Consider the following 23,951-nt stretch of genomic DNA (forward strand, 5'->3'; position numbering starts at 1 on the left):
TACTGGTTTGCCTTTTAATTTTGATCCAAAAGCTACCATTTTGTAATGTTTGAGAAATTCATTATAGGTGTATGGTTTGCACTGGATTAAAATCTGTTCATAATTAAACAAGTCTTGTTTTGAGTATCAATTTAAAGTGAACCATAGCATCCTACAGGTAGTAGTAGGAGCTAATTCCAAGCAGGTAGTGTTGGAGGTAGGCATGGTCTTGTTCAAACTGTGTTTGCAAAGTCCTTTTGTTTGGCTGCCTGTTTTATATAGACCTCTAGAACATAGAGCAAGGGAGAACCAAACATGTGCACAGAGACACTCAGAGCTGCCTACTTCCACAGTTAAGATTTTGGCTAATGAAGGCATTAGGAAGGATTTGTCTTGTGTCCCTGAGTTATCAGGACAGGCTCTGCTGTCTGTCTCTGGCCTGTAAGCTGTGTGTCAGCTTAATTCTCCTAATAACGCCTAATTTTTGATCTGATAGTGTTACAAGAGCCATTTAAGATAGAAGTGTGGGCAGTCTGGTGTGCAGGTATTTTGAGGAGTATGGAAAGCAGAAATTCTGTACTTTAAGTAGGACTGAAACAGACTGGGCAACTCTAGCAACTGTGTTGAATAAGGCTCTGACTTTTTACCTAAATGCATTGGTTTTGAGTTGCACTACCTTTTTACTGGGCAGCACATTGTCAAACAGGTAAAGTGCTTTTAGTGTTTGAGGGAGAAAACCAGTGCTACCACAGCTAAGAGTTGTTAAAGAGTTTGAAAGGGGATGTACAGGATCTGCTAAGTGTAGATGAAGCGCTTAATGCCTCTTGTAGTACCTTCAGTTCGAGTCTTGAGCTGGTGGGGTTGCTGTCTGTGTTCAGCAGCATCACACTGTTAGCTGTGCAGCTCATACAGCTGTGATGCTGTATGCAGTAAACACTTCCCGTATATAATGCTCAGCATGAAAGGAGAGAGGAGTGACACTGTTTAGTGTGATAGAACAATCACTAGGGGGTGGTGTGAACACAGCAATCCAAATACAAGGAAGACACCCAGCAATTTTTCATAGAATAGGCTGAAAGGAGGCCAAATTGTCCCCTGCCAAAGAGGTCAATTTCTTTGAAGACATGCATTAAAAATAGTTGTGTGAAGGAGCTGGGAAGTCAAGTGATATGCTTGTTTCACTCTTGGTTTAAATTCAATGGAAACCATCTGTTTCAGTGAAGACTGTAGAGTTAGTGTTTTCCAAATGTTTACTACTTGAAAGCTCTAGTCTGCTGGCACAAATTCTAGTTGCTCTTTTCAGAGGCCTCCTTACCTTAATGCTATGCAGTCAAGAAAGGATCTGTAAATAAGTGCTTGCATAAAGGTATGTGGCACAGTGCCCTCTGTGGGATTGATGTTTTGAGTTTACATAGTTAACAGTACTGTTCTGGGGGGGATGTCTACCTCCAGAAGAAATTGTTTCTGGAATTTGAGTACTGAAGGTTTTCTTCCTCAGCTTTGTAATGTCTTACATTTTATTTAATACAGATTTGTTTATGTGGGTAGTACAGTAACACTGCAAAGCAGATGGATCGAAATGGTTACAGCTTGGTGCCATATTATTGCAATCATTGTGCTTCAGCAGCTGTGGGTTTGCTCTGCCAGTGTTTGCCTCTGCACTCCAGTCTAAGCAAGGTGTAGCAGGTTGTCTGTAACTCAGAGGTTTAATGCACATGTCATGTGTGAACACTAGGTTAATCCCCTTTCCTGTGGGAGGTAAAACAATTAAGTGGAACTGGAATCTTCGCTTTTTTCCCTACTGTGTGCTGAAGGAACCCTTTATTTCCTGCTGAACTTGGCACATCCCATCATTTAGAGATAGTAGCTTTGTCACTGTTGCCTGCTTGGCCTGGCCCTCATATTTCAGGATCTCAGTAATTTTGTCTATTTAACAACAGTCTGGAATCTGGATTAGAAGATGAAGGAATTTTGGAGAACAACTTCTAAATTAATCAGGTGGCAAGCAATCTCAAATTTATATATGTGGAAAGACTTGTAATAATCACTGTTTACAATGGCCAGGGCTTGTTGGAGTTGCACACACAAAAAATGTTGGTGTTTTCCTGTAGGTAGGAATCAAAATTGTAGATTATGGTCCTGGCTGCACAGAAAAAGAGAGCTTTGGTAAGGGCAAAATTTGGCACCACCTGGGTGCAATGAGGTGGTTTTGTCTAGGGACCAGCTTGTAACAAGTTGGACAAGAAATATTGAAGGGAAGAAATGAAGCTGACCAACAGTAGCTTGAAATAAATGAGGCATAGTATGCTTTGAGAAGACTACAGTCCCAACAGTCAGCTGAATGGGCAATGTGAGTTCTTTCTATTGATAGAAAATGTGTCATTTAGGAACTGAAGTATATAGGTCACTATCAAATCTGTTTGCAGCAGTCAGAAGAAATTAACTTGTTAATATTATTTTGGTCAGTTCCTATTAAAAATTCATTTTATTGTCATTGGTTTCTTACAGAAAGGAAATAGAACGTCCAGTAACAGCCTTTGATGATACTAGATTAATAAAAGTTTGAAATACCTGTTGTCAGTGTTTCCTGCTCATGTGCTTCTATTTGAGCAAAACAAGATCTAGTGAACCTTTTTTTGGATGGGGTTTTTGGTACTGCTAAGAGATGAGATAAAAGTAGTTAATTATTTTTTGTACGAATGCTGGTCAAATTGCATCTGAGCAGGTAAATTTTCCAATAAGTAAACTTTTACAAATCAGTGTCAGGAGTAGGCACATCTAAGTATATTCATGTCTTTGGACACTTTTATTATGAAGGCATTAAATGAAAACTTGAGTTTGTTGCTAACATTTTTGAATTCTTGTTACGTCTTAAAAATATGCGCTGGGAAATTTTGTCCACATCTCGAATTCCGTAAATTTCCTCTTAATTTATTGCTCTCTGTAAGGACTGTGGCTAATGAAGCAGCTGCAGAAGTGACTAAAAGACATCCTGTGTGGTAACTGTGATTCCTACAGCTGGCCATTGGCAGCCAGTGCTCTGACAAAGCTCCATCTCCTTTCTGTGGCTGCTGTTCATACACAGATCTTAGGTAAAGTCCAGCAATGTGCTGGGGCAGAGGATTCAGAGCGCCTGTGCCTTCTCCTAACACAGTAGTTGTTGCACAACCAGCAAAAACGATGAGTGCAGTGCTTCACTAGGGTGGATGATAACAGTTTGTACTTGTGTTCACTGGGTTAAAATACAGCTGTTATTTAATGAAGCTGGCCAAGCTGCACACTGACCCCCATTAGGAGAAACATGCTTCGCTGCCTTTCATGATGATCTGATTTGATTGCACTGGAGCTGCTACCCTGCTATCATTTTCTGTCAATTTTTGCTAGCCTGTTTGTTAAGCCAGGCATCATTTGTGTTGATTTGATAACAGGTTTCAATCACTGATAATAAAACTTTTCTGTGACAGATGACCTCAGATCCATATCTCCTGCACAGTGTTGGCTGCAAGTAGAAAATTGTGACTGACATTTTGCTTTTTCAATGTTTTCTGTCTGGTTTAACAGCCAATGTAAAAATAACAATCAAAACAGCTTAATGTTTTTAAATTAAAAGAGTGGAAACAGTTGAATTCCTTAAATGTTGGTCAATACTTCTTGCATAGCTTGTTTCCCTGTTCTCTTCATACTGTGATGGATCCTGCCACAGACAAGAGGTGAAATTAAGTTTTTGTTTTGTTTTTTCAGGCAAGTAGAAGGATATCAGAAAATATGAGAGCTGAGAGATTTTATGTTTGAAGTGTTTATTTTAATTGATCAATTCCAGTTATTGTAGAGAGGTTGATTGAGGCCCTACTTCAGGGCATTACAAAAGGAAAAAATCATGTAAGGACCTAGGACTGGGAGAGGCTGCTTCCTATTCACACACTAATACTAAACTTGTATGTTTTTGAGGAGTTAATTAAACTGAGGGTTATTCCTAGCGTTGAACTGCATGGTGCTTGAAAAAACAAGCACTGAAGGACTGTACTCATGCGTAAACCACAGAAAACAGAGTGAAATTGAATTGTCCAGGGTCAAAGAAATGCTGAAAAATAAACATCTGTCATTAAACACTAAGTGCAATATGCATTTTTTTCATTTTTATTAAACATGAAAATCTTAATTTGTGTTAATTGCCTTTTGTCACTCTGATTTGTGCTTTTGAAAAAAAAAAAAAATAAATGTCCCCTCAGCATGGTGAATACTTTATTTTGGTGTGACAATGTTTTGGCTCCTGGCAATACTTTGTTGGTATGAAGTGTCTGATGACCTGGGTGAAAGCCTTAGTGTAGGAGTAAAAAATAGTTTTACAGGAGCTTTAATGTGGTGTGCTGCACAGACAGAGCTGGGGGAGCCTCCTGAGAAAATCCTGTCCTGCTGAAGACAAGTGAGGCGCTCCTGCAGACCTGGCAGCATGTCACTGGATGACCTTACAATTCCCTGGACAATGCCCTTCATATCTGCTTTAAGGGAAGCCCTGACTCAGTCAGATCATTGGACAGAATGATAATTGTAGTTCCCTTCCAACTGAAATAGTCTATTCTATGTATTTGTACAGAAGTATATTTGCACTTATGCCTTTAAAAGAGTGAGGTACTTAAAATATCCTGCTACTTTATTCCTCTGTGCTGTGTGTGACGTGGGAACACTGGAACATTCCAGACTTACTGTGTGGGGATGAACTCTTGTCAGTGATGATAGATAAACATAATTTTGTACCCTTTTAGTCTCACAACTGAGCTGTTCCCATATCTGGCTGCCTAACTAGGGGCATTCTCTAAGGTTTATAACTTGAATCCCTATGTTCAGTAGCAAAGTTCATTGGCCCGTAGCATAAACACCTTGTCCTTTAAATACTTTGTGTGATTACTACTGATTTTCATGTTTTAGAAGTGGGGAAGCTAGTTAGTTCTTCAATCTTTGATCTTTTTCTGTCCCCTTAAAGACTCCTGAGGTTTCTTTAACCGACAAGCCTGCTTAGCCAAGAGAATATCTTGTCTCTGTTCAAGCTGCCAGTGGCTTTTTGTTTCTTTTATTTGTTCAGCTTGCAGGTGCTTTTTCTATCTTTATGTTCCCATAGACCCTGTAAGAATTATAATAATCACAAAGTTCATACAAAGCAATTTATTTATCACTCTCCTAGTGGTTCATCAGTACTCCACTGGAGCCTCTGTGGGTACAAGTGCCAAAAAAACCTGGCAGAAACCTGAGGGTGCTGTCTGCAGGGTCAAGGGAAGTTTGCAAAGCATTTTATATTGCTGTTATGTGGATGAAAGGGGATAGACTTCCCAGGTGTATCAAGATTCTACACTTCTTCAGTCCTACATTATAACTGTATTATTTAGCAAAGATACAAAATAATTTCTTTTGTAGTGAATCTTCTCTTGCTTAGTTCAGCTTAGTTCTCCCAGACTTTTTTTTTTTCTTTTTTTTTCAATTGTTTTACTGCTTAAGTAGCTATCTTGGGATATGAAGTGCAGGAGCATGTGCAAAATTTTTTCATGGACCTTGCTGAGTAATCAAAATGTTTTTATCCAGCCATTTTTAATCTATGCAAACTTCAAGAGCAAATAACTTTCTTTTTTAGTAAAGGCACATATAAGAAGACAACTAGATTCAGAAAGGGATTGTGCAAGTAATCCTTTAGCCAGCAGAGGACTGTAGAACCACGTATCACACAGTTATGCAAAAATGTTCCATCACAAAGAGTAGGAGAAAAACCCCTGTACCAAACTATGAAGTCGAGATAGTCTTTTAAATATGGTAAAATACTGAAAAGGGAAGGCTCTTTTCATTGTTTGTTTCTTATTAAGGAATTTAATTTGCCTCAGGTTCCCGTTGTCTATGAAAATCTATGGGAATTTTGTTTACATTTGGAAGCACATTGCCAAGAATAGTACTTCATATGGTAAGTATACTGAACCTTTTGGGGGAATGACAACACTACAGAAATGGTGGTGCATTCCCTAAAGGAAAACATACTTCATTTGTAATGAACATTATGTCTGCAGAAACTAATGGCACAACCTCCTATTCAGCTTATGTAAAATAAAACAGGCCCATATGTTGCTGCTTTTAAGGTTTGGGTGTTTAAATTAAATGTTGTTTAATGAATATTCAAGTCCATTTGCTCAGAAGTTATGCACAGCGTAGTGTATTTTTCCTCTGTCTTTGGTCTTACCTAGAGTACTAAGCCATTACAAGAGTATGCTAAAGCTGAGGCATCTGTTTCTAACTAAAACTTGGGTATTTAAAACACCAGAGCAGATGAGAGGGTGAAGAAAGACATACAGTAAGAGGATCATATTATTTTTTTGTTTTGTAATTAAGACTGCGAATGGCACCCTCTAAGAAACGGGAGCATTGACTGTGCTATGACAGCAGCTGCAGTTTGGGTGTGTTATTGTGGCATACTCACTCCCTCCCACTTCCCACAGGGCTTCATTCAACTTCTCCTGTATGTGGGGCAGGTGCCTGAGCTGTGCTGGGATGCTCAGCAAAGTGTTTTTGGGCAGGGACATTGGTGTCTGTGTGTGTGGGGCTTTGGGGCTCCAGGTCTCCACGCCTGGGGTGGGCAGGTTAGATAGAGGCGTTCCATAAGCCTGGAGTTCCCATGCTGGCAGTAGCAAGGTCACACCTTGGATCATCTATCCCCTGCCCAAAGTCAAGGAGGAATATTAGTAGTCTGGAAGAATTCCTCTGGAAGCCAGACCTGTCCTTTTGACTGCCCCAAAATACATTGGGCATTTATCATCAAAGGTGAGCAGTTCCTATGAGTTGGGAAGGGACAATGGCTGTAAAGGGGTGGCTGAGTTCACCCCCATTGTGCAGTTATTTGCTTCTATTTAATCGATTTTTTAATTCATGATGGCACTCCTGGATATGTTTAAATTAATATCTTTTCAGGAAAATTTCTCAATAGGACAAAATGTGAAATTGATACTTAAATGTTTTCATGAACTTTATCTCTGAGTCCAGAAATTGACAGTGCTATCCTCTTTTTATAATGGCATGGAAAAAATCTCATTAGAAGACAGCTGGAATGTAAACACAAATCACAATAATTGGCTTTTATGTATTTTCATGAGGGTTCTTCAGATGCTTGTTTTTACTGCACAAGTGCAATATTGTAGATATACAGTGAAGCCCTCTTCAGAGAATAATTGATACATGGATAAAATACTTAAAAACATTCCCTAATGCTGTAAATCTAAATGAAGGCTGAGAAAAACAAATACACCAAGTCTCAAATTCTTTAAAATTATGTTCCTACATCTTCCCCGGCCTAAGGAATTCCAAGGTCTCCTCTGAGCTGGGCTGTTAAGCATTAGTGCAAAAGCAAACAAGAAATTACCTGTCCAAGGAGGTGTCACCTGAAGATATTTAACCTGTTCTGGGCATGTCTGTACACAAAAATTCACTACATACATGTCTCTTTTAGTGTGTTTGTTAGGGATCTCCAATTAGGAAAAGAAATCTCTACATAGATTACAAAAAACTGGAGTTAACAATACCATCACTTGTCTGCATTGAGAGTTTCTGAGACGAGCCATACTTTAATTTTTTTTTAATTTCTAATTTCAATAGGAAATTACTCTGTTCTGGCTACTGAACAATAAGCAGTGAGACAGTTCTACCTTGAAATACTGATTTTATTTAGCATCTCAATTCTGAAGTACATAGAAGTATATTTGAAGTACATAGAAGAATATCTCTTTCATTTAAAAACTTGATATGGTACTAGGCTAAGTAGGCTAAGTACTTACTTTTAATATGTATCTATATGTTAAATATTTTTAATACAGTCTTTCTATGTATATTCAGTGAGTATATTGAGTCACTGTATTGAAAGAGTTCTTTTTGATTTTGGCAATTGTTGTCTTTGGAGCCAACCCAGGACCACGAAGGGAAATGAACTGTCCCAGGTTTATTATTAGTGGGACTGTTCAGTGGTTCCCATCAGCTATTATCTTCTAAACCCTCTATGTGCACAGGGCTAACCAAAAATCCCTAGACTGCTGGGATATTTTTTGACCCAAACTGCACTGCAGGTGAGTATATGTGCATATTTATTGAGTATATATATATATATATATATATATATATATATATATAATGAGTATATGTGCATGCTGAAATTTCAGTTGATCTGCTCCTTTTAGCAGTAAGATAAATGCAGTCTAGGTATATGTAGGATAAATATAGTCTGGGCCATTTTATATTAGATTGATGGGATCAGGAAGTATGCATGGCCTGTTTGACTTCAAGTTTCTAGACCCCTCTACCCTACACCATCCTGGTGAATTCAGATTCAGGATTTAACTGACAATTTCCATTTTGTTTTCTCATGTTCCTTCTTTTGAAGGACTCCCACCCTTCACCAGCTACAATCTGTTAAAATTGCAGAGCAAAATATTCTCCAAACACCAGGAAAATTTGAAAGACTTGCCTTTTTTTTTTCTTCTTCTCCTATCCTGCTTTAAAACAGACTGTCTCTTTCTTCCTCACCTTTCTTCTTGTCAGCTATAGTAAACACAAACTGTCCCTAAGGAGAAAACAAACACTTGCTGTGGTATGCAAACACTCCATGACTTCATGACATCAGTGCTAACATGGCTTGTTTCAGCACCAATTTAAAACTCTTTCTACTGCACCTTATGTCATCTCTTCCTGGCTATCTATCCAGCTTCTTGCAGGTTTGTCACATTAATCTGGCACCCACCCCTTTGAATGCTAAAATGCATTATCCTCCCTTTCTATAGTAGTCTGCATGTTAAAACATTGAAATTTCTCTGCATCCTCCTTTGCTCCATAGGAAAGATGAAAGAGGCCGTGGAGAGCAATTGTACATCATGGATCTAGCCCTCAGGATAGGGATGGTACTGATGACAACCTGTCAAAATGTTGAACTTGTGGTGTTGTTTGGATGAAAGAGAGAATGCAAATGAGGGATAAAGAGAAAATAAAAGCTTCAGGATAGGCAAGGGGGATTTTCCAGCAACAGAATAGCAAACACTGTCAGAGCACTTGTGATTACAAGTCATATAGCCTCCACAGTTGGGAGCCTGAAATGTCTCCTCCTCATTTACACTTCTTCCCAAAGACTTTGTAATGCCTGAAAGAAAATAAATCTAGACAGATTCTACAAGCTACAGAAGGAAAATCTGCTTTTGAGAAAAGACTCTTGGACCCTGTTGTGTACTACCTGCCAGGTACTCTCCGGTGTAGACTATGAAAGTTTATTAATTTCCAAGACATTTGGGTTTCTATGTATGGCAAATTCACATAATTAAAAATTAAATAAATTGGTAAAGAGGTGTAACACCTTCATGTTGGTGCTCTCACTTGCTTTCAGATCAACTTCTAACAAGTTATCTTAGCTAGATTAGACACCTAAATCAACACTGTTTTCTGTAATAACTGTGACCTTTAGGACTGTAACTGACAGTAGTAGTAAGGCTACAGCTGACTGCTTTTGAAGACTAAAAGATATAATAATGCCTAAATTTGTTACATGTGTTTCCATGCTTCACTGTAGACAAGAACAAATATGCTGTAAAATCTATACTGTTTTCTGAAATATTGTCAGTAATTCTGCTATGTCTGAAGAAACTCATTCCCTCAGATCTCATGGGTGTTCTGAGGGAGGGAATAATTCTGTTTCCCACCCAGTTTTTAGAGCAAATAGAATAAAAAAAGGGTAAGCAGCACTAGGTAGAATCACTACAAAAAGAAGAGCTGATTCTCTCCAGGCCTATCTTCTTCTGTGCTATTTCTCCCCATTGCCTTGCAGGTAGGACATTAAAAGAAGCTGTATACAAGGAACTGAGAATAACCAGAGCACAGCAGTCTTTCTTGATTTATTATTTCATTCATTAATCCATATATAAAAAACAATCTAGGACAAGGTTCAGAAATCCTCACTCCTGACAGGTTCTCACATATTTGATAAATGATTTCGCTGTAAGAGACTTGTAGGGCATCTGCAGTAAGTTCTGCTGAGATCTATTTCTCGAAATATTTTTACAGTTTCTTATCAGATTAGAGGATATCTCATAAATGGGTGATTGAATTTCTATCACTTGGATACAGGTGGAGTAGTATAAACAGCCAGGACCATAAGAAACCCTCAAGTTCAGGACAGTCCATTTGAAAATGATCTTTGGAATAGTTTCCTGTTTCCTTTCAGCCCAAAGCAGTCAACTGCCATTGAGAGGTTTGAAGGCATTGATATGAATGTTGTTTCCTCTAACTGTTCAAAAGGAAGAAGCACTGTGATTTATGCATTCCATTTGAGTTACTCCAGGCAGAATGTGGATTCTTAATATTAACTTGAGACAGCTGAACTGAACTTTTGTGGCAGTCACACAATCTTATTGGAGCAACACAACTTTCTTAGAGAAGCTGTGGGTGCTCCATTACTGGAAGTGCTCAAGGCCAGGTTGGGTGGGGATTTAAGCAATTTGGTGTAGTGGAAGGTGTCCCTCCCCATGGCAGGGGTGTTGGAACAAGATGATGTTTAAGGTTGCTTCCAACCCAAACTATTCTGTGATGATTCTAAAATCTGAACTTTAAAAAGAAGAGTTACATTCATCTTCTAAGTACATAAGACCCAGAAGCTCTATTTTCTCTCTTTATTTTGATTGTTTTGTTGAGGCAGTAAAAGTTAAATTAGAGAATTCCAATAACTGGTTCTTTCTCTTATTCTTGCCAACCTTTTAGTTCAAACATCCCTTGTCTCTTTCTCCAAAAATGTAATATAAAATACCTTCCTGAAGATGAGATGTCAGTTCAGGGATGCTGGTTTCTAATACAAGTTTAGCTGCAACATCTCCACCTCTGCAGTGAACATGGTGTGCTGTAGATCTCAATCATGTGTTTAAATTCTCTCAGAATATACAGATTATTGCTGCTGTGCAAAGGAAATCTTTTTACTCCCCTTGAGTAATATCCCACAGCCTTATGCAGCCAGGCAGTATTTATCAGAAAGTCATTACAGCTGTTTTGTTTGCACATAGCTTTCACTCCTCATATTTTAATGTCTGGACAGTATTAGCTCAATTAGTTTAATGAACAGGTAGGTCTTCTGATATTTACTATCTAATTAGTTTATTGGCCTAGATGTAACATACTAGGTCTGTCTGTGCAATGTCTCTAGCCAAGTCTCTTCTCATGGACTTTTCTATTTTGGCTCAGCACTTTTTGGAAAATAAAGAATGGGCTACATTCTGCATCCCTTTTCCTAAAGGATGTCAAAGCAATAAATTCCCTTACAAAAGATGATACTTTTACCCTTGTAAACTGCCAACCAGACAACTCTGAATCCCTTCTGTGTAAGGCAACCTGAGAGAGAAACTAAAATAAAGAGCCATCTTTATTTTAGCATGCAGCAACAGAAGTGGAGGACAACACCATCAAATATGTATCAAGCATCATAAAATGCTTTACTATATTCTCCTCTTTCTCCAAACGGAATAAAAGAATTAATGTTTGATAGGTGTTAGTTGTATTGCTTATTATTTATTTGAAAGTGCTGAGATCATACGAAGAGGAGCTCATATCAAGACACATGCAGTGTGGATGGAAACAATTATAAAAAGAGAGATATGAAACTAGAGTACCTCTACTGTGTCTTAACGAGTAGAACAACAAATTCAACCACACCTTTTTTTCCCCCTCCCTATTTGTTCTATGAAAAAAAAAGATAAGTATTTTATCAATAAAGGCCTCCTCCCGCCAGCAGGCTGAAGAGCCCCACAGACTGGCCAGTGCCACCCCAGAGGAGAAGGGTGGTGACTCCAGGCAGCTGCAGGTGCTGGGGCTGTGCCAGGCCCAGCTGATGCCCATTCCCTGTGCCCCAGGGTTGGCAGGGTGCTGATGCAGCACAGCTGCTGCCCATCAGGGCCAGGTGAGCCAGGGAGCTTTTCTTGCTGCCTGGGGGAGGGCCTGGCCTTTCTCCCCCCCATGGCTGCTCAGACCCTGCAGCCCCGAGCAAGGAGGAGCAGCAGTGGGAGGCTCAACATCTGCTGGTTCACTTCTTCTGGGTATGAAGGTGCAAGAGTGACTGCTTAACTAAGATATTTCTGAGTGCTCTGGGGATTCATCACTTATCCTGAAATTCAAGGAGAGCAGCCCTAAGAAGTCCTGAGTGCAGATAAAGGTAGGAAAACTCTGGTATTTCTGTTTAAGACTGCAGAAGCTTAATTGCTTTTATTCAGATGTTGGAAATGCTTAAAACAAAGAGCAGGAAGTTACATGTGTGAGTACAGCAGTGTCTCTCCTCTTAAGCTAAAAGAGGCAGTTTGCCTTGCCTCTAAACTTGAAGTTGTTCTTTACAATATCAAAAGTGAGCAAACCAGCAGGTAATAAAGTAAAAACGGACATGATGTTAAGTGGGTGAAGTGACTACGTTAGGAAAAAACTATTTGTAAGTAAGGCTGGTTTTTGTCATTAAATCTAGTTATTCACTTCTTAGTTTTTGACCTTAAAGGTGACTTTATATAAAGATCTTCTTTGGTTCAGTCAATATTGAAAACAAAAATTTGAGCTGGTAAAATCTCTTTAGTAAGAAAAAGTATAACATGGCTCACAATTTGGAGGCTGTGTAACTTTGCTTCTTTGAGGTTGTTTTACTTGGTGATGCCCTCCACAGCTGTAGGGTGTAAACTGAAGGCATGTAAGAATTGATAGCTTAGTGCATATATGATGGTAAAAATTCTGGTTCCTTCCTTTTTTATTTAATTTTTGTCAGTGTTACAAGGGGTGTTGTGAATTCCAGGGCAATCTCAGGTTTGCTATATGATATCAGTGTTTTTAATTCAAGGAGTTTGCCTTGAAGAAAATTTTAGTTGCCTTCTGCTCCTGGTTTACTCAAACAAAAAATGCTATCAAGGTTTCTGAATATGAGCACAGGATATTCTTGTTAGTGAGGCCTTGTGATCATAGGGGCTAAAGCTGTGGGTAGGCCCTATAGTAAGTACAAGGATCTGTTCACAGAGCTTGGAAGTGTAGCCTGAAAGGGGCTCTGAGCATGGGATGCACTGCCTATTTTCCTGTTAAAATATTTGCTGGAGCAGTTCAGTGACCCACCCCTAAGACAAAATGGGCAAAATGGGCTATTCTAGCCTTGGGGCCTTTTTCTCCTCTACAGCAGCATCCCTGCTAATGATGCTGAATGGGCCATGCCAATAACTAGCTACTGGAAGTCAAAGCAATTTGTGAAGCTTCTCAGAAATGTTTGTGGAAACCTCAGGAAGATGTGTAAATTGAGATGAGAGAAAAAGCAGCCTCTTATTATTTCATATATTATTTACATTCATAGCATATCAAATTGATTAATATGGTGTCATAATTACTTGTTTGTGCCACATTCATTAAATGAGAAAATGCATAACTGAAATGTAAAGATGGGAGTTAGTCCTCGAGGAACAGTGTTGCTTCCTGGCTTTTGGGAAGCTGTTTATATTTGGGCAGGAGACCAGAGAGAGAGCTGGCCTTTCATATGCCCAAGTCTGAGAAGTCTTGACATTAATTATAAGTCAGGTCTCTGATTCACTGAACTGTTAGCTGCTGTTGTATTTCACAGAAATGGATAATATGTAGTGAATGCCTCTGCTGTTATGGGTAGGGATATGGTACTGGTGTTCAAATGTCAGTGCTGTGTTTCAGGATTAGCATATCATAGTAAGTGGTTAAAAAAACAACAAGCCACTGTTTAAAGTTTTCTTGTAATATTTCAGGGATCTAATTCTGTCATGGTACACAGTTGGAAATTCAATCAGTGAACTGAACATTTGTGAACGGATGGAAGGGAAAGTTTTATCCTGGTGATAAAACTTTGTGAAGGTGTATGATGTCCTTAAGTGGACAGTCTGTATTGTTAGGTACTTCTGATGTACTTGAACATCTGGTGCTGTGTTTCATTCTTGTACAAGCACTCATTTTTATGGTGTGCCGGCATGTCAATGTGTTGGAAAGCTGTTCTGATTGCTGCACTGGTAGTATTGACTGACTGGGATCAATAATGGTACAATCAAATATACTACAAGCACTGCTTACCCTTCAGCTTTGCATCTGGCCTTGGCGAAGTTGGGAGCATTTCTCTTTCTGAAGTTTTCATTTTCAGCGCATTTCATTCTCTTCTAATGCTGCTTGTGCTTTCCTCCTGGAGTTCTGTGTCAGCTATAATGATATACCTCTAAACCAAGTTTGAATCCTGCTTTGTAAACATTTATAAATGTTTATGAGTTTGCCCGAACATTTCCTGTTGTCTCTGTGTGTTAATAGAATAATTTCTGATTCCTTCTACTTCATCAATATACGGTCACATAAATTCATGTTGCAGTTTAGAGCCAATTAAAATTTATAAGGCACAAATAGTGAGTGAAATTCTGAGGATTAATTTACTCAGTGAAGTATTAATCTGTGTAATGTAGTAGGTTATCCTTCAGTAAACCTGGTTATATGGAGATGGGGAGATAGATTTCCTTGCATGTTTTACTGTAAATGCAGTAATTGGTCCCACTGGGCTGTTGAGCTTGAATGGTTACAGCCAGAAGTACCACTGCAGCCTTGGTGTGAATCCTGGGAACAAGAACCCAGTTATATTTATCTAGCAGCATCCATCTTGCTTTCCATTCCCTGCTCAGAATTGGAGATCAGGAAAGAAAAAAAAAAATCAAATGAATAAAATTAATTAAACTTTAAAGGAAGAAAATCTTGCATGTGAGTATCAGGAAGTAGAACCTATTATCTTTACCTGCCCCAAATCTCTGCTTTTAAAGAAGCCATGGAGAAGGGTTTGGAAAAGGGCAGTAGTGATCAAAAATTGCATAATACATTTGGCAGAAGCAAGTTCCTCCATAAGGCTTGTGAATTAGGATGCTCTTACACTTGGAAAACCTAATTGATCAAGCCTAGCAAATCTGACTTTTGTTAATGAGTTTTTAACTATCATTTATTCAGCTAATGATCTTGCTGATAGGGAGCAGGGGCAGAAAGAGACTGTGGCTTGTGAAGGCCCACAGGAAAAGGTAGTGCCTGATCCAATGCTTTAATTTAGATCCTGTCCTTTCTGCTTCAACATGTGCTTCCTTTCATCAACTTCTGCCTTCTTCCTGAGTTATTAACTGTGAACTTCCAGTGGTAAACCCACTGGAACTCATGTGCTTAAAAAATATATAAGCTGGGGAAAAAAATGTGACAAGGGAGTTGGGGAAGATTTTTTTTTTCCTGTAAAGACCCATCCAGGGAAAGCAAATAAATAAGTGTGCTGTAGGAACTTGTGTGTTGGAAGCACTGAGGTTTCAGGATTGACTTGCAGTAGGGGTTCCCCTCATAAAAGAGGGTGAGCCTGGTGTTCAGTCCTGTTTTCATTGCTGTTGCTGGCTGTGATTTGGAAAGCCAGCATCCCTGTGTTCTCACTTTATTGGGTTTACCTGCCATATTCCCTCTCAGAGGGATGATGCTGAAAGACCAAAACCTGCTGAATTGCCTTTATCTGAATGAAATGTCAATTATCCCTGTCCAATCCCATAGCTCAAATTCTGATGTGTGTCAGTTCATGTAGAGCAGAAATACAGGTGTAAAAATAAAATGTCTGTCTGCAGATAACTCCAAGAGCTTGTGTCCCATGTCAGCTGGGACACAAGTTCTTGGTGAGCCCTGCCCTGTTTCCTAAGATGTGCTTCCTAGCAAACCCTCCTTCCCAGGCCCCAAATGTCAGATCCTTGGGGAACCTCTCTACAACTTGAATTTCCAAGGAGGCAAAAATCACAGTCTGTGCTTACCAGTCCCTCGTGGTCAGATGAAAAATCCTTATTAGTGATGCATATCAAGAAAGTGGGCAAGAACTTATTGGTTTGATATCTTTTCAGGATGCACACTGAAACAGAGCCCAAAATAATGGTGTAGGATTTAAAGGGGTTTCTTTACTGAAAATTATGACACTGCACTCTCACTGGAAGACCCTTGATAATGCTGTCCAACTCTAGAAAGTTTTAAGAATGATGAAAATAGGATCATATATAACAGAGGTGCTTTTGGGGGAAAAAACCGCAGCTTGGTAAGGTGTAGCACAGAATCTGCTGTTAGGAATGGAAATTACCTTTTGGGTTTCATATATATATATGGTAGATTTGGTAACTTCTGTGCTTCTGGTTTGTAATGGTGCTTTGTTTTGCACTGAAGTGGGTTGACCCTGGCTGACTGCCAAGTGCCCTCCAAAGCTGCTCTCTCTCCCCCTCTCAGCTGGACAGGAGAGGAAATATAACAAAAGTTCATGGGTTGAGATGATAATTCACTGATTACTGTCATGGAAAAACAGATCCAGCTTGGGGAAAACTGATTTATTGCCAGTCAAATCAGAGTAGGTTAATGAGCAAATAAAACCCAGATATTCAAATGCCTTCCCTCACTGGTGACATCTTCCTGGGCCCAGCATTACTGCTGGTTTTCTCTGCCTCTGAAGTGAATTGTTTTTCTCACATCCTCACTCCTCTTTCCAGCTGCACTGTCTATTTCCCCTCTTCCCGTTTTAGGATGTGCTAACTCAGAGGTGCTACCAGGTGCTTCTTGGAGTTTCTTGGCCTTGGCTCTGTCAGACACAGGCATGTTCTCACAGAAACCACCTCTGGAGTCCCCGTGTGACCAAAACCTTGCCACACAAACACAATTTTGTAGAGCATTTTCAAGTAATTTGGAGGAGAAAGGTGCCTCGTTTCATACCATGCTATTTCTAAATTGTTAATAGTAATTCTTTGTCCCACCTTCTTTGTCTCTGGTTACTGAAGCTTGCACATATATTTTTGTGTGCATGGCTTTATAATTATCTGCTATGAGCTATTACTATTATATTCCTACAGAGAATAATAGAAGTTGGTAGAGATTCATAAAATGCCTTTAAAAACCCTCTAATGAATGTGGGGAGAACAGTGAATTTCTTCTTTTTGCTTTTAGATGTCTACCTCAATTCAAATAGTAGCATTCAGGAGGAGGGGATTTGATTAGCATAGTTCTGTCCCATGGCATTACTTTCATGGGAGAGAGTCTGGTAAGAGTTGTCATCTCCAAAGATTGTCATCATAAACACTAATGCTGCTTGTTCTCACATTTCTTGGTAATTTCTTTGTAATTGTTGTTGATTTTCTTTTTTTGTTACTCAAATTAAGTCACTTACATAGATTTTTATCTTGAGTATCAAAAATGGATCCTCACTTGCAGGAAATAAAAATGGAAGGAAATAGCAAGTATGCAAAGGCAATTGTGAATACAATTATAATTTACCCTCGCAATTATTTACTATGGTCACTTTGTATTTGAATGAATCGTATTTTTTTTTTTTCTTGATGACCTGAACTGAAATAGTCTCTTACCAAGGACTTTCCAAGACTTTTACTATGAAGTAAACTGTGAAATGAAGATGGTTGCACTTCTAATGTTGAGCCTGAGTGGTTGGTTGGATTCTTCATTGGTGAATAACTTTTTTCATTTGGTTTAGATTTTCACTCAGATGTCGCAGGGTAAGGGACCATGACTCTGAAAGCCTTTGCTGGCCTTAAAGGTATTTGCTGTGGATTAAGATGCAGGATGAGCTGGCTGATAGCACTCTTGGCAAGCATTGCTCTAGTTACCAGGATGGGGAACACATGGAATAATGAGCTTTAATCCTTGTTAATAATAAAAATGAAAGATGCAGGTCAGCCAGCCTTGCTTGTTAGAAGAGCCTGATTAATCAAGCCTTACCTTTTAGGAAGTAAGTGTTGAAGACTGATTACTGCATTTTGTCCACTGAAGTTTGTTTCCCATTTATTTTGTTGTGAGCTTTGTTAGATGTTAGCAGACCTCTAATATCTGGTGGTGTTTTCCATGTCAGAGGACTGGGTTGTCAGGCAGGATTTCCTCCTTTTTAGCTTGTAATTCCTGTTTGTGCCCCAGCACCAAGCCTGTGCTTTGATTTGTGTAAGGATGCATTTGTTGCAGGCATTGGTCTGTCTGTGTCCGTGTGTTGCAGAAGTTGGCACAGCTGGTGCCCATAGTGTGAGGCTCTGAGGCAGTGGGGCTTGCCTGTACCCATTGGTCAGTGGAAGCTGACATCCCAGGCTTCTTTCCAGGACCCTGTCTGGGTTGCAGAACAAAGGTCCTCACTTGGCAATTTCATGTATGCTTTCTTATTGCTGAGGGAGATGCTATAGATGATGTGGGGCCCCTCACCTTGCCCCAGGCCCCATTGCAGCTGGCTCCTGCCTCTCAGCTGCAGGCTGGTGTTAAGTAGTGGGAGCAGGACACACCAATGCCTGAAGCTCTGGCAGTCAATTATCATCATGGTGTTTTTGCTGCTGTGTCCTTTGCTCTCCTGGGGCAGAGAAGATGGTGCATTAACCAGCTGTTTGGGGCTCCTCTGCTGTCCCTGGGCTCTGCCTCGCTCAGCTGCTGCCCACAGGTTTGCTGTGAGGCAGGAGAGAAACCCTCAGAGCACTGTCAGACTCTGTGTGGTTCTGTGTTCCTGCAGTTTGGCTCCTCTGCCATCTGCTGTAGGATACAGGTGAAGATCATACAGTACTCTGTACTGTGGAAACAAACATCTTCTGGTGTTTAACATCTACCAAGGACATTTATGTGTATGCCCATGGGAAAATGTATTTTATTGGACTTTTCCAGGCAGTATCTGTAGAATTATCTTAATAAAGGTATCTTTTTAAAGGCTTTTAAATGAGATTTCTGTAGATTTTCAAGGTATTCAAGCGCAGTGGTCTTCATCTTTTGCAAACTGAGTTCATACAACAATATACTCTGGTACCAGACTTGTACTGAAGAGGGGGAAGGCCAGCTTTGCTTTTAGTACTTGTATTTCAAGCTAGAGCTGCTTCTGTTTATAGCCAACACAGAGTTTAAAGGGCTTATTTTACAGCCTGGGTCAAGAGCTGCTGCTATTGGTGATATTTACCAGGTCCTAATTTCTTGTATCATAGAGATCTACCCATCTTTACACTTTTTATAATTGTCTAGGTGACTTCTAGGAAGAAAAAAATCCAACAACAACAAAAACCTCCAAACCAAAACCCAAAAAGACCTAACAAAACAAGTCCCAACCTAAAGCTGCTTTGGGAAAAACAAACAATGAACTCCTAAAGCTTTTGTTCTTGATGAATGATAATTGAATTGCATATTTAATGTGAACAATTTACTTGGATTTGCTTCTTTAGGTCTGCATGCAGGGATGAAATGAATATATTGCAGTGGGATTACTTCAAAAGTTTTGCTTTAACAAAACCCAACTTGTTTGTACCCATGAGTGTATGATGACTTCTACCACAAGGCCATATAAGGCCTTTCAAAACCATAGGTAACTTGAGTTAGATGCTGGCTTTTTCAATTCCTGCCCTCCATGTAAAGTACAAATATGACCAGTAGCCTACCAAATATGTAGAATGGCAGGCCTTTTTCTGTAAGGACTTGTGCTATTAGCTGCTGTAAGCTTATATCAGGAAGTGATACAATAGAGGTCTGGCACCTGGGTAAGTGCAGAATTCACTACATTTGAGCCTCAGGCTGCTAGGAGCCTCAGGCTCAAACATCTTGCAATTGTAACAGTTTATAGATTTATTTATTTTGGTACAGGCATATGTAACGGTAAAAGAGAATTCATTTACTTTTGACTTTTTTAATAAGATGCTGGAAAGGCCCAATGACAGAATAGTGAAAGCCTTTTTCCATGGAAAGCAAGGCATGGGTGTAGGCCTTTCCAGGCTCCTTGTAAAGGCCAAGCCATGATGACCCTGATGGCCACCAACTAGGAGCTCTAATTGGTCAGCGGGATGCTGGCACATGGGTGCTCTATGTTGCATGCTCCAGCAAGGTTTACCTCTGTGATGCAGGTGGCTCTGGAGAAATCATGTCTTGAGTAAGAAAAATGTGTCTCCGAGTTCTGTAGAGACCCTACAACACGGTCAAGTCTTAGGAGCTTAGTTGAAGGAGTTTAAGCTGGTGGTTTTTAGTGGGATTGAAGTGTTATCATCCAGTAGCTTCTATATTTGAGTAACTATTTATGTGTGTAAGTTGACATCATTGCATTTGATCAGGTATTATGAATATGCATGAGTGGTAGTGGCTCTGCATGAAGGATGCAGAGCTTCACACAGCTCAGGCTCAAGCTCTTGACACATCCTTCACAAATAGAAATGCATTTGGTAAGGTGTGAGAGTGTCTTGTTCATTGATTGCTCCATGGGGCCTTCAAGGAGTCAGTCTCGCATGCAACACAGGAGAACTGTACCGCTCTGAGTCCTTGCAGATGAACTCTGTGCTGAGCAAAGGTCCCAGAGATAGTCTGGCATCCAGCTTTCAGTGACTCTTTAAACACTGCAAGTTGAAGCTCTACCCACCAAAACTGGAGTTCACTGTGCGTTGCATTTCTGGTGAATCTTGGGTGCAATTTGAGCTTGAGAAGTGAGATGTGTCCTTTCCTGTGCTGCCTGTCCCAGTGCTAGCCATGATTTCTTAGCTAAATCCTCTGTGGAGAGAATCACTACCCCATCTGCTCCTCAAGCTGTTTGTTAATTTTTGGGTTCATGCTGCGCTTGGGCCCCTTCCCCTGCAGCAGAAACACACTTTGCCTCTGTGACAGAGACATAAAACATGAGAATGGCTGGCTGGCTCACACCAGGCAATGGCGGCACTGCTCTTTCCCCTGGCTGTGGTCTCTATATTCTGGTGGCCTGAAACACTGCCTTGCTCAGACACAATTATTGTATGTATCACATGTAGATCATAGTAAATACTTTGTTTTGTCCTTATTCAGGGAAAGCCAGATTGATACCAGTCAGAGAGATTTAGGTTTTTAGCTTTTTTAAACCCTCTGTTCTGAGCAGGCAGAAGTGGACAACTTTCAATCTACTAGAAAAAATAATTAATATTTTTTCATTTTTGATATAGTGGCAAATTATGGTGCCATATTTGTCTGTCTTTTTGATTAACTTTTTTAAAAAAATCAGTAATATGGTATGCTGCTCTGATGCTCAACCTTTACAGCATGTTAGATAAGAAAATAAATATGAATGTGTTGTAATCATAAGGATTCAGCATGTTTAGGTGTCAAATGATTGTCCGGTATTTATCTCTCTGGGTATATGTTAAGAAATATAGAGAATTCTCATAGTCATACCTCTTGGATTCATTATTGTTTTGGTGTTATTACGGAGGGGCTAATTCACTATTTAGAACAACCCTAAGGAGACTGTGATGTAAATGTGATTTTTTTTAAACTCTCCATTACATGATTTGGTAAAATTAATATTTAATGGAGTCAAAAGTTAAATGCCTGTGTTTATTTTTATAAAGGCAGAGATGCTGCAGGACAGCCTTTGACTTTGCTACTTCAGAAAATATTCATGCTTACAAATATTTCTTTGCTTTCCCTTGCCTCACCTGAAACCTTTCTATTCTCTCATTCCTTATTCCTAAAAAAAAAGCCATAGGGCTCTAATAGAGACACTGATTAAATATGCTGCTCTGTAATTTATGCAAAAGTGAATCCCAACAGGAATCAGAGACTCTGAAAATCTGTTGTGAAATAATTATCCTGAATGACATTGTAGAAATGGTCCATGAAGATGTTGTCAATAATGCATTACATAAAATTTGTTTGAAATAAACCTTGAAAATTACATGATATTCATAGGAACCTGAAAGAATTATCAGTAAACAAATTTAATCAGCCTGGTGTTATGCATACCACTCAACCTCTTATTATCTGATCATCTAGGTTTTAGAATACTATGGGGAATTGAATGACAATTAATAGAGAGAGCTGTAGGAGCTCATGTGGTGGTTGCAGGACTACCTTATTTTCTCTATTTTTGCTCTTCTCTGTTTATCTGCTTTAATTTCTTGCTGCCACAGTCTTCAGTGATGCCCACTGGTAGTGTTCTGGCTGCTGTCGCACCTGTTACCCTAACAAGAATGCACTTGTAAACAAAGAATTAACCCACTTTACAGTGAAATTCTGATTTTTCCCCACTTATGCAGGAGTGCTTATACCAATGTCCAGACCCTTCTGGTGGTGATATCCTAACTGCGTTGGGAGCATGGACCTCAAACTCTGAAGTCAAGTGCAGGATGCACTAGATTATGTAGAGGTTTATTGATGCTTCTTTCAGGAAAATGCAAGACCATGATCAGCTCCATTGCATGTCAGTTCAGAAGAAGGGATGCCACTTCTGCTTGCTGAATGCAGTAGCAATTTTGCCACTGGCTTCACAAGGAGAAATAGGAGTAGAATTGGATTCACCTGAACTCTGGTGTATCAAGCTACTGCTTGCATCTAGCAAGTTCTCTATAAGGCAAAAAAATATGCGGAGGACTTGATAGGAGCTTCAAATCTTTCTTTCAGTAAATGGGAAAACAGTGCAGAGTTCTTTAGCCTGTCTTTGTTATTTAAGGTCATTTGCTAGCCTGTAGGACAGAGCTGTGGGTATTCGCTTTCAGTTTTACATATGCATTGCTTAAAGGGATCTTCTGTTCTGTCAATGTGTTTGGATGAAATAATTAGAACTCTACATTATTAGAACACACATTTAGGCAATAAATATAAACATACATAAAACTGGACACACTGATGTGAAACCTAGTCCTATAAGCACTTAATAATGCTTCAGTTTATCTGTGACATTGATGTGAATAAAAACTCAAAGTAGTAAAAAACAAAGTTTTTTTAATCAAGGCCTGCAGCATGTCTGTGAGTTTTGAGGAAATGCTCCATGCTTTTGGGGGATGACTGTGCTGAACAAGGGAAGTTAATGCAGCCCGTGGTAATAAGTGCCACAATTGGCTACTGTCTCCATTATCACTGAAACAAGGCCTTGTACCTTTCACATATGTGTATATCCAATTACAAGTAGCCATAGATAGATAAGAAGCAGCACCCCATTTCTTCCACTTCATTTTGTCGTTGTGCTGTTTGATAACGCAGAAGTAGATGCCATGGCTATTGATGTCACCTGAACTTGTGGACAGCAAGCAGAAATACTGTAGCAGAGCTAACACGTTTTACTATGGGTTCACTTTTCGTTCTTTTGTAAAAACATTGTATCATTCTGCGTTTTAATAAGAGATGGCTAAAGCATCTAAGTGCTTCAACAAAACAGACAAGTCTTGGGGATTTTCCTACTGGCACTGGCAGTAGCTCTGAGGGAACTTCGGAGATGAGAGTTATGCTCTTGGTCAAAATGGAGCTGCTGTACATGGACTTGTAGTCCTGTGTAAGAATTGAATGTTTTTCTTTGGAAGAATAGAAACTTGCTAGTGTCACTTCAGGAAAACATGATGGTATTGCATGTGGCAATATCATGGTCTTGTTTTATTGGCAACTGCATGTCAAACTGGTGGGAATGTATGAAGCCTGAATGATGAGACTGTGTTGTTTTAATGCCAACTTTCAGCAGTTTTCTCTTTATGCCTCATATTGTGTACCTCTGGAAAACTGGTGGACTAGTGGAGGTAAAGCACAGCACACTGTGCTCCTATTTTAGACACATTCTGTCACTTGTGGAGTTTGCAATACAAATGTTTGTATTTGCAAAATCTCACAAGGTGTGATGCTTCCTGGTCCTTGTGATATATTGTGAGAAAAAGCAATACCTACTTCTTGAGATCTTTTTAACCTGAAAATGCTTGTGAAATCTGATATATGTATAAAAATGTGTCCACAATACCTATGAACTATTTGTCTTGGTGAATAGTGTCTTGTAAATTAGAGTAATTTAGATTTGAGAAGGTCTTTAGTATCAACCCCAACTGTTAACTCAGCACAAACCCGTGTTTCTAGGTGCCACAGCTATGCCCTTTCTCCTCCAGGGATGGTGATTCTCCCATTTCCCTTCCATTGCTTAATGAATCTGGTGAAGAAATGTTCCCTCATATTCCATCTAATCCTCCCTTGAT

General features: G+C 39.5%; 1 long non-coding RNA gene across 1 annotated transcript in view; it reads left to right on the top strand.

Annotated features, from left to right (window-relative positions):
* Window positions 1–11,996: 11,996 nt before the first annotated feature.
* Window positions 11,997–23,951, top strand: part of LOC132076445 (uncharacterized) — a 95,620-nt gene continuing 83,665 nt past the window's right edge. Inside the window, exon 1 of the long non-coding RNA XR_009418919.1 lies at window positions 11,997–12,175. This is a non-coding gene — a long non-coding RNA (uncharacterized LOC132076445). The remainder of the gene's footprint in view (window positions 12,176–23,951) is intronic.

This window comes from Ammospiza nelsoni, chromosome 8 (genome assembly GCF_027579445.1).
Source record: "Ammospiza nelsoni isolate bAmmNel1 chromosome 8, bAmmNel1.pri, whole genome shotgun sequence".
NCBI lineage: Eukaryota > Metazoa > Chordata > Aves > Passeriformes > Passerellidae > Ammospiza > Ammospiza nelsoni.